The 17,182-nt window shown below is 39.7% G+C and overlaps 2 protein-coding genes across 21 annotated transcripts in view; one reads left to right on the forward strand and one right to left on the reverse strand.

Moving 5' to 3' along the window:
• The window catches only part of LOC311527714 (uncharacterized protein), a 215,828-nt gene extending 202,765 nt beyond the window's left edge, over positions 1-13,063 (forward strand). Inside the window, exon 2 of one of the 2 annotated variants that reach the window (XR_014713425.1) lies at positions 13,025-13,053. The gene's annotated coding sequence lies outside the window, so the exon portion shown is untranslated. Of the gene's footprint in view, positions 1-13,024 lie in introns of both variants that reach the window. The other variant, XM_084641953.1, reaches the window with a different exon arrangement.
• Positions 1-17,182, reverse strand: part of RBFOX1 (RNA binding fox-1 homolog 1) — a 2,420,635-nt gene that overhangs the window by 975,652 nt on the left and 1,427,801 nt on the right. The gene's annotated exons all lie outside the window — the stretch shown is intronic.

The following is a 17,182-nucleotide window of genomic DNA, read 5'->3' on the forward strand; positions in this document are numbered from 1 at the left end:
GACACTGAGTTCATGTTAAAAAAGAGACACTATTTCTGCATCAATATGGATACAATGAAGCTTCAGGTCTGTAAAACCAAATAACTCCCAGCAACCCAGTGTTAAGGTTAAATAGTTGGTGCAGTAAATATTTTTAGTAATACTTAATGCAAAACTGCTCTAGTTTTAATTTCAACATTCAGTTTCTGTATTATATGAGGCAAAATAAATTCAAATTCAACAGCTAATAAAGAATTGAAGATGAAGTTAGAGTATCTGCAGGTAATGCTCTATTGAAAGCCAGTGCCAGTCCAAAATAAATAAATAAATAAAAGCATGGAACGGGAAGCATTTATCTATAAAAATAGCTCTGGGTAAAGAGGAGACACTGAGTATCAGCTGAGATCATGATTACTTTATCACGCAAAGGCAAAAGCTTTCAGAGCTTCTGTGATAGTATCACAGCATGAGACTGGACACATCCTTGTATTCACAGTCATGTAATCACACCTACAGGTTTGAAACAGGTACATTCTGAACATACTTCCTATAAATTGTTTTGAGCTTCAGTCAGGCTTTCGAAATAGGTGGCAATCGCACCAACTAGTTCAACAAAGTTGTGTGTGCAAATTTTAGGCAGTTTGCATGAAATGTAAAGGTCTCTTATTGCAGATGAATAGGCGACATCTGCAGGCTCACATACAATATGGCTGTAATCTTGTTGAGCACAACTTTGCTTTGTATTGCCTATATGAGGATTCAAGTAGGAAAGTTAATTCCCTCACATTTTCTATGGATACCCCTGCTAATGGATATCGCTGATGTCCCCATCATCTCTACCTCGCAGCCATTTCAATATGCCACTTGATATGAAAAATCAAATGAAAAATCTCCCTCCCCCGCATAGGCAAACAGTACTCTCCTATTTATCCAAAACTCCACATCATCTGAATCCCTGCCTAGTCCTCCAGCATGAACTACATATTGCAGAGGTCACGTAGCTCATGCTGGGGGCGAAGGAAGGGATCTGGGTAATGTGGAGGTTTGCATAATAGAACAGAGACCCCTGCCCGGGACGTGGAGGCTGCGCTGTTGCTGAATGGTTCCTGTGGCTGTGCAAGTGCCTCTCTGCAGCCCTGCTGTCGTGGGAGTGAGTGGCCGGTGACACCTGATCCCTGCACTACGTGGTGCAAAAGTACATTCTGAGATAGTTCTATTTAAAAATCAATGCCATCCCACCCTGTATTAGAGTTGCCAGGCACCTGGTTTTCAACTGGAACACCTGGTCGAAAAGGGACAGCGCTGCTGATCGGGCCATTAAAAGTCCGATTGGCCATCCACAGCGGGGCAGACAGGGTACCTGCCCGGCTCTGTGCAGCTCCCAGGAAGCAGCCAGAATCTCCCTCTGGCTCCTAGGCATAGGGGTGACACGGGGGCTCCGCACATTGCCCCCGCCCGAGCATCAGCTCCGCAGCTCCCATTGGCCGGGAACTGTGGCCAATGGGAGTGGCAGTGCCTGCAGGCAGGATCAGAGCGCAGAGCCACCTGGCCCCTCCATCTAGGAGCCAGAGAGACATGTCGCTGCTTCCCAGGAGTCACCTGAGTTAAGCACCGCCTGGAGTCTGCAGCCCTCACCCCCTGCTGCACCCCAACCTCCTGCCACAGCCCTGAACCCCCTCCCACACCCAAACTCCCTCCCAGAGCCCGCACCCTGCACCCCCTCTCACACCCCAACCCCCTGTCCCAACCTTGAGCCCCCATCTGCACCCAAACTTCCTCCCAGAGCTCACACCCCAAACTCCCTCCAAGAGCCTGCACACTGCATCCCCTCCTGCACCACAACTCCCTGCCCCAGTCCAGAGCCCCCTCCCATATCCTGAACTCCTCATTTCTGGCCCCACCCCAGAAGGAGTGGGATGGAGTGAGAGGGGGTGGAGCCTCAGAGAAGGGGCGGGGCAGGAGTGGGACAATGGTGTACTATTTTTTTGCAAATAAAACGTTGGCAACCTACCCTGTAAGGTTGCACCTGCCTATGAGGTATGCACACAGAATGTCAGGTTATTAATGATAACACATGTTTAAACTAATACAGGTAACAAAATTGTAATGACAAATCTTAGAAAGCCACTATCTTAGGATAGAATCAATTTTTGTATAATCCACCCTGTGTATGTATTTGGCGCGTGGGACAGGTTATTATTGGAAAAATTATTTTCAGGAGTACTACGCTTAGCAATGTGCAAGAGAGTAAAAACTGAATTGCTAAGCCCCCATTGCTGTAATTTGTTCCTCAGTTCCAACTCCAGCAATTACAAAGAAGGCCTAGAACACTTTCCAGTTCATATCAGGTTGATTTAACAGGCCTATGCAAATTTCTGTATAATTTTAAAAGCTGACTCCCCTCTGTATTTTTAGTTTGACAATTGCTGAAAAGTTACTTGGCTAGATATAGTCAGAGTAAATTTGAAGCTGTTTATAGACTTAGACTAATTATTTTTCAGCATATTTTGACAGATATCTCCCATCAAATAACCCTTCAGTCATTAACTCTCTCTCAGCCTTCATAATACTCCATTTGATTGAATTGTATACTACAAATTAAAAATGAGTGTGAATTTTTAATTCACCCTTTAAGAGTTTTGTGGGCTTAAAGAAAAATGAGTTAATATAATATTGAGGTAAAATGTAAATTAAAGCATTTGAAGGAGTTACACCATCAGTTAACCCGGACCAATGACTTCTGTTGAAAACTTTCCAAAAACTGTATTGGTAATAAGGTACTTATTCTTCTAAAGGAAAAAAAATCATAGGATCATAGAACTGGAAGGGGCCTTGAGAGGTAATTTAGTCCAGTCCCCTGCTCTCAAGGCAGGACTAAGTATTATCTAGGGCATCCCTGACAGGTGTTTGTCCAACCTGCTCTTAAAAATCCCCAATGATGGAGATTCCACAACCTCCCTAGGCAATTTATTCCAGAGCTTAACCACTCTGACAGTCAGGAAGTTTAATTCTTTTCCTGAAGTCCAACCTAAACTGCAATTTAAGCCCATTGCTTCTGGTCTTATCCTCAGAGGTTAAGAACAACATTTTTTCTCCTTCCTCCTTGTAACAACGTTTTATGTACTTGAAAAGTGTTATGTCCCCTCTCAGTCTTCTCTTTTCCAGACTAAACAAACCCAACTTTTTTATATCTTCTTTCATAGGTCATGGTTTTTAGACCTTTAATAATTTTTGTTGCTTTTTTCTGGATTCGTTCCAATCTGTCAATGTCTTTCTGAAATGTGGTGCCCAGAACTGGACACAATACTCCAGTTGAGGCCTAAACAGCACGGAGTAGAACAGAAGAATTACTTCTCATGTCTTGCAATTACTTCTCATGTCTTGCTTACAATACTCCTGCTCATACAAAAAAAGCAAACATCATTCTGGGATGTAACAGCGTTACACTGTTGACTCACATTTAGCTTGTCATCCACTATGACCCCCAGATCTCTTTCCGCAGTACTCCTTCCTAGGCAGTCATTTCCCATTTTGTATGTGTAAAACTGATTGTTCCTTCCTAAGTGCAGTACTTTGCATTTGTTCTTATTGAATTTCATCCTATTTACTTCAGACCATTTCTCCAGTGTGTCCAGATCATTTTGAATTTTAATCCTATCCTGCAAAGCACTTTCAACCCCTCCCAGCTTGGTATAATCTGTAAACTTTATAAGTGTAATCTCGATGCCATTATCTAAATCATTGATGAAGATATTGAACAGAACTGGACTCAGAACCGATCCTTGCAGGACCCCACTCGTTATGCCCTTCCACCATGACTGTGAACAACTGATAACTACTCTCTGGAAATGATTTTCCAACCAGTTATGCACCCATCTTATAGTAGCTCCATCTAGGTTGTATTTCCCAAGTTGTTTATGAGAAGGTCATGTGAGACAGCATCAAAAGCCTTACGAAAGTCAAGACATACCACATCTACAACTTCCCCCCATCCCCAAGGGTTGTTACCCTGTCAAAGAAAGCTATCAGGTTGGTTTGACATGATTTGTTCTTGACAAATCCATGCTGACTGTTACTTTTCACCTTATTATCTTCTAGGTATTTGCAAATTGATTTCTTAATTATTTGCTCCATTATCTTTCTGGGTACAGAAGTTAAACTGACTGATCTATAATTCCCCAGGTTATCCTTATTTCTCTTTTTATATATGGGCACTATACTTGCCCTTTTCCAGTCTTCTGGAATGTCCCCCGTCTTCCATATGATGTTCACATTTGATATTAGGGTTTATTGATATTGATGTTTAATATCAATAAACCCTAAAAAATACAAAATTCTGCCTGTGACATGTTCATTTAACTTTTCAGGGAATATTACCAGGTAATTTTCATAGTTCTGAACCATTTAAGTTCACGAGAGGGAGCAAATACAAAAAGAAAAAAAAACAGAGAAAAAACAAAGCAGGCAAATAAAACTTTACATAATGCAACTACCCCCAAACAACAATCCAGAATTTAATGGAAGGATACTGGCATCCCAGTATCTAAATGATCAAAAACTATGCTTTTGAACAAACAGAATATCAACTGAAAGGCAAGAGTGCAAGTCATATTAAATGACCAAAAAATGTATTATTCTTCAGTTTTTAAAAGAAACAACAGTGTTATTGTGAGTTTTGATAGAACAGATCATAGGAAGTATACGATTCAATTTAGATATGGCATCAGATTTGAAAGTAAACAGATATTATAAATACCATTACCAAATTTTTCAGACGAGTACCTAAGATACCTAAAATCCATATTCATGTACTAAAAGAAGAGACTTACATTTCAGAGGTACTGAGGACTCAGAATTTCCACTTACATCAATGCAACCATTAAAGTATGAACATTTTGCCTAAGCAAAATACCACAAAATCATCAGTCCATAATCAATGTGTAAAATGTAACTTTTTTATATTGTCTGTTTAATATACACTGTAAACAAAGGGCAAGGATGACCAAGTCAGGCTGTTGACACACACCCACTGTATAATAATAGTAGTAGTAGCAGTAACTTATACTTAAAACAGAAGGCAAAATGATGGGTGTGAATTGGAACTAGGTATTATTTACATTACCACCCACTTGAGGAAAAAAAGGAGAAAACTATCCTTCAATTTGCCATTTCCTTGCTATTCCCCACTTCCCGTCAGGGGCATAAAAAGAAGGGAAAGAATAGCTGCTCCATAAGAGTCAAGAAGAAACCGTTCCTTCAAGACTTAAATTATTACAAAAGGCGCAGAGCTGTATAAGATTTAGAAAAACATAAAAAGGTTTTCGAGGAAGCTTCATCATATTAAAGTTCTGAAGGAACTTTATGAACAATACCAATCAAGTGCTTACACAAAGGCAGTGGGAACAACAATAAAGGGGAAGCCACATCACAAGTGTGCATATTAGGGTTTAAACCATTTTATTCTCCTGTCTTAACTACAGGTTCTCGCATAACAACAATATTGTCAATGTGCCTTTTGGGCACTCTGCTTGTGTAAGAGTCATGCAGTCCAACACATTGACACTTCAGTGGGAGGTCACATTATTGTTTTGGCACCTCTGTCATCTGCTGTCACTTCAATTCCACTTTATCAAATTAAAAATTGCTAGATGCAGTTGGATTAAGTGGCGATAGAGGGATACATACACACGAGCAATTGTCATCACTTGAATTGTGAAATTCCATAATTACATGTCTGAATGACAGAAAGAACAAGAAAGTGGTAAAAGAACTGATATTATGATCATTCAAAACATGAAACTTCCTGTTAGGACCTCGTATTATGTCAGTCTACATACCAGGAAACAATAAAACAATTCTTTTATTCTGATGGATTTGTATTTCCTCATGTTAGAACTGTCAGGTTTATTGTTTTGCTGCTTAAAGTCATGCTCAAAGCTGTGGTGTGAGTTTGAGTTCTCCAATGATAGACATAAGTTACTTTTTCATGCAAGCAAGTAAATCGGGGACAGCTTAGATCTGGGGTGAGCAAACTTTTTGGCATGAGGGCCGCATTGGGTTTCTGAAATTGTAAGGAGGGCAGGTTAGGGGAGGCTGTGCCTCCCCAAACAGCCAGGCATGGCCCGGCCCCTGCCCCCTATCCAGCCCCCCTGCTTCTCGCCCCCTGATGGCGCCCCCAGGACTCCTGCCCATCCAACCTCCCCTTTTCCCTGACAGCCCCCCCGGGGACCCCTGCCCCATCCATCCTCCCCCTCCTTCCTGACTGCCCTCCTGGGACCCCTGCCCCCTCCATCCACCCCTTCTCCCTGACCACCCCTGGACAGCCCGCCCCTAACTGCCGCCCCACCGCCCAATCCAACTTCCCCTCTCTTTCCTGACTGCCCCATCCACCCCCTCTGCTCCCTGTCCCCTGACCGCCCCTGGAACTCCTGCCCTATCCCCCCCCCCTCCTTCCTGAGTGCCCCTCTGGGACCCCTGCTCCCATTCAACCCCCGTGTTTCTTGCCCTCTGACCGCCCCGACCCCTATCCACACCCCTTGCCCCTGACCACCCCCCCAAACTCCCCTGCCCCCTTACCGTGCTGCCTGGAGCACCGGTGCCTGGCGGCGCGGCTCAGAGCATCGGGTCAGGCCGCGGCTCTGCAGCTGCGCTGCCCCAGGAGCTTGCTGTTCTGCCACGCCAAGCATTGCACAAGCGGCGCAGTGAGCTGAGGCTGTGGGGGAGGGGGAACAGCAGGGGAGGGGCCGGGGGTGAGCCTCCTGTGCCAGGAGCCGGACAGCACAGTCCCATAGGCCATAGTTTGCCCACCTCTGCTTTAGTGGAAGTTGGGTTGGCCCTGGACCAGAACATATGATTACATGAGGTAGGTAGTTATTAATATTCCAGTATGAGAAAAAAGTAGCTTCAGATTTAGTTTGTGTGTTTTTAGGATGCAACATTACTTTGAAAAATCCGAACTTATTTCCAATTAACTGAACATAAATAATTAGCCAACATGTTGTTCTCTCCCCTTCTGTTTTCAGTGAAATTTATAGCAAGCAAAGGAACATACAAAACACACAATTGTGAGGAGCATGTCTGGTGGTGAGAGAAGACATAAGTTAGGAGTTCTGTGTTTTGTTCTCAGATGTACCTCTGATTCCCACTGCGTGACCTTGGCTGTGTCTCCTTTCCATGCTTCTATTCCCCCACGTGTAACTTGGTTAATATTATAATTGCATTCCTAACTGGTGTTTATAATTAATGTTTGTAAAGTGCTTTGAGATCCTCTGACAGGAGGCATTAAAAAGTACAAAATATTGTCATCAATAGGCAGGGAAAGCCATTACTACACATACCACATTCCTCAAGAAGATAATTATGTCACTATGGGGAAATTTTCTAACTAACTGACCTATCACGTTATTGGCCTAATGCACACCATAAAGCCGATTACTCTCATAAACCCTCAGCACTCTGAGCACAAAAGTGTTGAATTTCTGTGTCAAGAGGCATCTCAAAAGTAGTCTCTTTGTGAACTACTTTGCTGCTGGAGGACAGAAAATGAAGTGAAATTTCTTGAGTGACCTTGAACCACTGAGCTAATAACACTTAGCTGCTAGTTAATGGTCAGCATTATGGTGCCTCCAGGGAACACTGGAGAGAATTTCATTGCAGATTCCAGCAATGGTGAGTCTATAAAAAAAGAAAGTGGTCTGAATCAAACAAAAATTTAGAAACCAAACCAGGGAACAAAATGTATTTGTCAGACTGAAAATGGAATGGAATGCAACTATCTGGCACATAACATCTTTTTAACATAGATTCTACTAAGTTTGCGGTAGGTCTAAATTTTTTCTATTCCAAAACACCATCAAGAAAAGGATTGGGGTTACAATTCTGGGTCACTTTCAACCAGTGCTTAATTTGTAATGAAAGAGGTGCTGGGGCTCAACAATTTTCTTTCTTTCATACCTGACATGGCAAGCCCAGAGTTGCCAGGGCTGTGAACCCCCAGGCTTAGAGGTGCTGGGGCTCGGCCCTGGCACAAATCATGCACTGACTTCAGCCTCATGTGTGATGGAACTGAAAGGTGACATCTTGATAAAATAGCATGGCACCACCGATTATCCAAAATACAATTTTAGAATGAATGGCTACTTTGTACTAATCAGTTGCTATATGCCTTTGACCCCAGTGATCAAGTAGGAAAGGAGAGGAGAAAGCATCTTAGGGTATATGTCCATAGTGAAGCTAGGAGTGCGCTTCCCACCTCAGGGAGACAAACACACTTTAGCTTTGCTTGAGCTCACACGCATGTTAAAAGTAGTTGGGTGGTCACAGCATCATGGGCAGTGGCCTGGATTAGCCACCCAAATACAATCCCGCCCAATCCCCAGGATATGCAATTGGGTGGCTAGCCCAAGCTACCATCAGTGCCAGCACAGCCACGCTGCTGTCTGGTGCGCTAGCCTCAAGCCAGTGTCTACCTGCCTATCTATGCTATAGCCACACCTTCACTTCGCAGTGTAGACATGCCCTTATTCTCAATCTCCTTTAGTATTCTTGTTCCATGTGGGGCCCACAAAATTCTGCCTCCTTTCCTGCGCTTGAGGCTAAAATACAGATGTGTTAAACTTCTAGTAATATTGTGAGTAAGTGGTTGCACTTGGACTATTTCTGAAAGAGGATACAACGCTTTTGGCCGGATTCTCAGCTAACATAAATGGGTGAAACACCATTGAAGCCAGACTTCAGGTGAAGTAATACCAGCTATATAGCTGTCTCTGTATGTCCAATGTTCTGATCAAGAATAGTGGACAAATATTATGTTCCTGTGCTTTAGCCCTCCGACAAAATTTGGTTATATCAAATGGAGGGGAATTTCAATTTTTTTGGAAAGATCACGATTCTGACCTGAAAGAAATTTAGTCCTGAGACATATGTATATTTCATAATACCTAACATTTTATAACAAACACGTGATGTCATCGCAGGATAATATACATGGCAATACACAAATTAGTGAAGTTCCTCACATTTGCTATGGCAATCAGAGGAGAAGTTAGGGAATTTAGTCTCACCAAGGAATATGGGAAGTGGGATGTCACTACCACCTCCACAAGGCTCACAATATTTAAGTAACTAACTAATATTTCGTATGTTATGTCCAGGGCTTCATCCCCTTTCCTCTAACCCTTCTATTCGCTATTTCCTTTGACTATAGACTCAGACTTTTATAATTATTTATTTTGCCTCCAGCGGTGGCCAATGGAGAACTGGTTCAGTAGAGAAGAAAGTGTAGTAACCTTTGCAAAGAGGAAGACACACAGTATGGCCAGCACCAAGGGCTCAAAAAGCATGAGTCACAAAACATCTTCATTTTGGCTTAAAAAAATGAGATTTTTACAAAAAATATATTTTGGATTCTTATTATTTGGCTTCTGATGTTTAAGCCTTGGGGGATTATGGTTCCAAACTTCTCTCTGCAACTATGAAGTTAGATAACTTTTTCTTTCCATCAGAGCTGAGATTCTTTCATAGGTACATGATTCCAGGAGCAGGGCTTTCAGAAAAGTACCAAATATTGTTAGATTTGGGATAAAACTGGGAGAGAGCAGGCAATGGTGGAGAAAAGAGTCTCATACAATAAGCACAAAGAAGATTTATCTAGGTTGCTGGGCATACACAGACCTGTAGCTCTCTGCCTTACATAGTGAGGAATTTACTATATAGGTTATGCCTGAATCATGGTCCAGTTTAAGCAGTCCTGAGATAGAATAACTTCATGCCACTCATCATTCCCAACCCCGAGTTTTCTGATGCAGAGAAATCAGGTTGAATCATATATAAAAGGGGTTCAATGCAAGTAACCTGGGAAGAAGAGAAAAAATCTGCATCACAAAGTAGATTAAGGATTGATGGCTAATTAAATGTACTCTCTCCCTGCTGCCCCCCACATTTATAGGCTGAAAGGCTGAAGGTAAAGACTAATCTCACACTTGGCAACTGCTCCCATCAACTTCAAAAGTTAGAAAACAGGAGTAACTTCACAATGTGGGAACAGGACGGTTGACAATAACTTCATTCAAAAGTCTCCACCTTTGAGCCAAAAATAAAATAAATGGATGGACCAGCAGCAGCCAACTTATCAGCTGTAATTATTCAGCTAAAAAAAAACCCCTTTAAAACATTATTTTATTGGGTGGATTCCAATACTGCTTAAAGGCCCCAGCTGCATCTGGGACCCCATTGTGCCAAGCACAAAATGGGAGGGGGGGGGGGACTTGTGCTCCAAATAATTTCTAGTCTAAATAGAGAAGAGACTAACAGTTACAGACAAATGACAAACAAGCCATTTGTGAGAAGTACACATATGGTAAATTTCTTCACACAAACCCTTCACCCTCCCTCTCTGAAAAGCTGCGATAGCCAACTTCTTGCACTGTTCTTGTTCACCTTCACTGACCTTCCATTGGACCATACATCCTATGAAAACACATCTTAATTCAGTGGATTGGGGGGGGAGAGAGGGTCACCTACAAAAAAAGTCTACTAAGGCCTACTCTCTGCCACTTCCATCCCTCAGTGTATCTGCAGGGCACGGGTCAGGTGGCAGAAAATATTCATGTTATACCATCCAAGCAAGAGAAGCAGTTTAATCTTAACCATTTCATTGGAACTGAAATATTTAGTTCTGAAATGGAAATTTATACAAATTACTTGTCTTTACATTAAAAAAACATGGAGTAAGTTACAGAAAAGCAAAATTAATGTGTATGGTTTTGTTTCCCCTGGACCACTTAATAGGGATTCTGTTTGAAAGGACATATTTTATTATGCTAATTAACAACAATGGGTACATTTCTGAAAGTTCAGAGTTCATTCATAACAACCATCCTAAAATCTAGGTATCTATTCAAAGGTTATTACCATCCTTGAGTCTTCAAAATTTAATTAAAACCTCACTTCCTCAGAAGGTGTCTAGCATTTCTCAGTTGGAAATGTCACACCAATACCCTTATTTCTGAAAAGGTATACCAAAATGGGGGAGAGAGAGAGAGAGAGAGAGAGAGAGTGTGTGGTGGTGGGGCACTTAACCTATTAAAATTCATAATTATTTTAAGTTTGAGCCTAAAAATGGGCAGTTTCATGAGTGATTCATTTTTTATATAAACAGTTTTACTCATATATATCAAAATATGCATAAACAGTTCTCTTTTTAAAACTGTCAGGTTTTGTATCATAGTTGATCCTATAACTAGTTTGATTTTTGTCATGATTTAAAGGGTATTCTATAACTGACTTTTCAGCAATTTAATATTTCTCCTGATCAAAAGCAATATGAGATTAACATATATTTGTATACTTAGAGTGAAAGACTGAGGGCATTTTGAGCGATTCTTAAAGTGTGGAAATCGTAGTCATTGTTAGAGAATTAGGAAAAACCAACTGTGATTCCAATCCTTAAACATGCTTATCTTTACCCTCGTGAATAGTCCAAATGACTGAAATGCCAGCACATCCGAATGAAGGTGCAATTCTACTCTTTCCCAAAGAAGAGAGATGTAGATCTTAAGCTTATAGATATCTAGTGTTATTTTTTGTTATTAACTAGATAAAAGTTCCCATTAATTAGTAATAACATGCTTAATCAATGGTATTTTTCATTATAAAACAGCAAATAAAAGGATGTTAATAGTGCATGTGCTAATTGCACTGGATTGTCTCTGGTGCCTAACACAGATGGAATCAGAATATTTCTTTATATTCCTTCAGGCTTTGTAGACTAGCTCCTGAGCGCCTATGACATGGTTTCAAGAATTCTATTGAAAAATAAATGTATCGTTTTGATGGAATAAGCCTATGATATATTTATTTAATGATTCCAGGATGGGTTCTCTACGAGTTTGTACCCGGGATTGAAAATACAGATCTCTACCACTTGAGCTAAAGGAATGAACTGGTAGATAGCAGAAGTGGTAATTGGATTAGCCACTAGAGGGGAACATTAAATATTTTCTACAGCAGTGTTACAGTTAGATTGAACTACTTTTTTGTTTGTTCCCCCCAGCCTCCCGGATGAGCTCAAGTTGATTCCAAAAACTTGGGGAAGATGAATAGAGAGGACCAACAGAGAAGCACAAACAGAAACATAGTTCAATATACTGTATACATTTTGGGATTTCCACTTGCAAAAACCAGGCACAGAAATAATCATACTATAGCTCTAACATAAAAACTTTCTGAGTTGAGAGTTGTACTTGTATCAAACAACTGATAAAAACAGCACACATGTTTGTTGGTTGCGATCTTGCGTGTTTCCTTCATCAAGGACTCTCTTGATATTTGCCACAATGATGTACTCTCAAAACAGTTCTGGGGGTGGGCTGGCTGATTCTCTCCTCCTGTATGCTATCTACAACTGCTCTGTGAGAGTCTGTCACATTATGAAAAGTGCAGGAACCAAAAGCAGAAAGGCAGGAGACGGCACTAATAAAAAGGTCACCCCACTTCCCTGCCCAAAAGCTCTTATGCAGCTGTAGGCAAGGTGAAATCACAGAAGAGCCTTCCAGGAGACGCAGGGGGAGGGCAACATGACAATAGTCATATGAACAGAGGGATGAGGAATGAGTCCCATAACATGAATAAAATCCAGCTCTCCCAGTCTTCAACCTTAAGACATGGTATTCATCCATATGACATAAGACTCCGGACATCTCATCTTCCCATTCCCCCAATCCCCTTTCCCCCTCCCCCAGTTAGTTTTTTTTTTCTTTCCTACTGGTCATCAGGAACTTAATCTCAAATATTAACAGACCAGTGTGTATAACAATGTACATCTCTGTGATGAATGGTCATGGTGTGGTGTTTAAAACTTCAGGAGACAAAACTTAAAAAGGATTACATTAATCCCTTCGCAAAGGTGCCATTACAAGGCATACCAGATAAGCCTCACTTAAGCCCTCACAATGGGATTTAAGTGGTGCATAGGCCTCTTGCTGGCCATTTGCACATGGGCGAACATACCCATACAAATTAAAAATCACTTTTTATTTATTCACAGATAACACCATTGTGATGCATCACCTCTACTTACGATGGGTCAAGACACTACAGTACACTGCAAGACATTGTTTCCAGAAAAAAGTTATTCCCCTTATCAAGAAATGAAATATCCTTGATGCTAAATTACATACTATTTTATAGAAAAGAATAACATTTCTACTTTTGGCCTATCACAAAAGAACTCCTGATGAGACAATGAAAATGTACATAAAAAAGAAACACGTTGAATAAAACAACACAAAACACCCTACCACTCCTTTATCCTGGTTCATTTTGTGGGGTTTGCTTACTTTGATGTTTGAAATATATTATTTTCCCACCAACATCACAGTTACAGTTTCTGACGGTCAGAAATGGTTTTGCTGATAACACCTGTTCTCGTGACATTTCCAGACCAACTGTGTAGACTCAAGTAGTACAAATATAGTCTCAAACTTCTGGATGTTTATCCAAACCAAAACCAACCATTGACCTAACAGGGAGTAATATTCAGACACGAGCACAAGTAAGGGTTAAGGAAAAAATTAAAAGAAAGTTACACATTTCAAATGTATTTGAGTGACAGAAAGTGAGTCCCATACCAACAAGTCTCAATGCAGAAGAATAAATTAATATTATATGATATAATTTGATAAGTCACTGGATAAACGCAAGACCTTCAAGAGAAGATTAGAGAGGATGTTAGAAAATTGTACTCGGCTAACTGTTGACTTTCTTTCCCAGTTAAACATATTCAACTAATGTCTAACTTCCTCATGGTTAATGTGGGACTGAGTTACACTGCCAGAAATACAATAGAAAAAAAATCCAGGTATTTAATTGCAGCCATCTAGCATGAGATATAGGACATACAACCTGAATTAAAAGATGGGCTAAGTATACCTTTGTGGCCACAGAGTGACACTGTTTCACCATATAAAATGTAAGTAACAAGAGAAGTAAAGCATATTCAGATAATATATTAATGAAGTTGCAGACTGATTTTTTTTCTGGCTATGGACAGACTACTTTTCCAACATTTGTACTATAAAAATGAACCAACAAGTTTAAGAATTTCTCCATTTTAGGAATTAAAACTCAAGCCAACAGTGTTCAAACCTTGGTGCCTAAAGTTAAGCTCCTGAATCCATATATAAGCCTGAAGCATGTACTCAAAGTGCCCCAGTAGTCTCATTGATGCACTTGGATGAACTGGGGCCCTAAATAGACGTGGCCTGACTTTTAGAGGTGCTGAGCCCTTGCTGGTTGCACAGACTTCGTATGAGGCTGCACATGCTGAGCACCTCTGAAAATTAGGCTTCCACATTATAGGTGCCATAATATGGATTTAGCAGTCCACCATTCGTCATCCAGGTTTGAAAATGGTCCAACATTAGTCATATTAATTTTAATAGGAGAGCTAGACAAATGTGATCTATAAACATTTCAGAGGCTCTGTGAGAGGCAATTATTCTAAAGTTTTATGCAATTCTTTGTGAATACTATATTTGTTGTAAGATACACTAATTTGAGAAGAAGGCCAATGATTCAGGTTTTTCTAGGGGTTGCAGATATTTGTTGTAAAGCATTTTACTTATTAGAAACTATTCCATTTGATAGCCTATAAGTTCAAGAGCACTGCACAGATGCACATAAAAACCTCTCAGCTTTTATTTCATCTCTGCAAATACAGAGGTTAGTCTTACCCTTTGTTTTCATAGTATAAGTAAAAATTATCTGCCAAGCAGTCACCATATCAGAAACAGCATGACAGGGTCACATTGTGCTCTGAATTGGGTGCTTTTGTCAGTATTTATAGCTCTCCTGCAGAAAATCTCCCATCAAAAAATAATTACAAAATACATGCAGGTTTTTCTAAATAATTGGGAACACTATGTGAAGTGTATTAAGATGAAAAAGTTACATTTTATGTATCATATAAAACACATGCAAACAAATACTATAGGTACAGTGCTACAGAATAAAAAAGTACTCTGACGTGGAAATCTTCAATACAAACATCTAAAAAACATTTAGTTTGTTTCACTTCTTTCTATGAATTGACAGTGGTGTAGAAAATTTGCACTGGAATAGTCTTTAATTTTCCCTCTATGAAAACTGGATGCAGAGACCATTTAAGATCTTCAAGCCAATATGGGGAAGCTAATTAGTATGCCAGTGAAGTGTGGTAATGAAGACAGCACAAAAACATGTTCAGCCATCTACCTAGCTAAGACGAAGGAGATAAGCAAAGGGCAACTACAAAAAGAAAGGTCAAATAGGAAGGAGGGGGAAACTGGCAATCCAATGTAAACTGAAAATATTTTATCACTATTTACAACAAAAACAACATACTGTGACATGTGAATGGCATTTTAGGCAGGCATAAAATTAGTAATGTAGACAAGAAAATCAAAATTCAAAGCCCCAGAATTTATGTATTTTAATTGAAAAACAGCCTCAGACCTTAAAAATAATCAGAATATTAACAGCAACAAGGAAAATGTAAATTTCATGTACAGGGAGAACAAATATTTGTTTAAACTTCTGAACAGCATAGCAGAGACATTCTTCCTTTATATGAACTCTGCTATCCTTTGTTCATAGACAGGATCACTAAATGTAATCAAAAGCTTTTTTGAGCTCTGCTATGGAAAGCTATTTGGAAGCAATCTGGACAGTCAATGAAACACTGCTGTATTTACTTAATCTCTAACCATGAGGAGAATTACAACATAAGATTAGTTCTATTATGTTCAATACTTGCCTGAGTTAAATATTTAATATTCCTTTCTTTAAATAGAAATATAATCCTATCCTTGGGTATTACAAGAATTATATCACCAGAGAAGCTTGATAATTCTGGTCTTCAAACATCTAATACTAATTCCAGCTGTATTTTAATATCTTACATAAATTCCTAACTATATGCCTTTGTTTAGCTGAAAATAGGTTTTTCCCCCCTACTTCATTACTGAGGTTGCCATATCCTTCTCATATATTTCAGCAAAGCAAATGAGTTTTATGATGACTTATACTGCTGCACTACTTCCAATATTGCATTACGCCATAAGCAAAAAGAATGTTGGCTAACAGTCCTGTATAAGACTTGGGAAATAATGTATCAGTTAAAAACTAATTTCTGAACAAACTCCTAACCGATGCAGACTCTTAAAAACCTGGTACCCACAAAAAGTTAAATATTTATTTTTGAGGAAAAGAGGAGCTGTTGACATATATTGTCTCCAACACCAATGTTCAGAAAGAATGTTTGTTTGGAAGGTGCATCAAAGAAGATTAACTCTATTATCTGCATTCCTTCATTTCATGGCATAATTAAAGTAATACTAAAAGAATAAAGAGTTGCGGTTTCAACATGCAGTTTTGACAGGGTCATGCTAGTAACATTAGAACAAGACCTTTCTTCATTTCTCTTTCCAGGTTGGAAAAGACCAGTGCTCAGCTTAAGCATTTCTTCATGAAAAAAAGACCTTGGTTAATGAAGTCCTCAACTATCTGGTAGAAGGCACTCATTTAACAAAGCAGGATCTCTCCAGACATTACATATTACTCAGTTTTTAAGTTAACAAATTACAAATACTACTCCTAAATCTTTTAAGGACTTGAGGTTTAGATAAAGAAGAAAACTGGAAAAAAAAAAGATATGCATAGCTTTATGTACTTTCTTGGACAATTACAACTGGAAAAGATATTATCAGAGTCAGCTCTATTCCTCATCATCAATTTAGCAGAGAAAGAAAGCATTGCCAGGCCAGGCATTGATAGAGGTATTGATAAAAGATTCTGAAAAGTAATCATCACCTGGATATTTTGAGAATACCGTACTTATTGCCACATATTAAAGTTTACTGCAGAGAATTTATGTGATGGTGTTGTTAATAAACACTCAATAACAAGCACGATGGAAAGCAAACTTTCAATAGAGATGGCTTTTACACTGTTTATATTCTATGGAGAGCTGCAATTCCCTTCAGAACAAATAGTTAAATCAATTTCTAAGTTGACTACACTCCGTAGTCAAAATAGGGTACACAATCTATATTTTCAAGGCCTAAATACATTTTCCAACATTTTTTCACATAAAAGCTCATTTAAAGCTAAAAATGCACCTCAATTAGAAACCTCAAATTTAGACAGTTTGATTTAACTTAAAATT

This window comes from Lepidochelys olivacea (assembly GCF_965140295.1).
Source record: "Lepidochelys olivacea isolate rLepOli2 genome assembly, chromosome: 10".
In the NCBI taxonomy this organism is placed as follows: domain Eukaryota; kingdom Metazoa; phylum Chordata; order Testudines; family Cheloniidae; genus Lepidochelys; species Lepidochelys olivacea.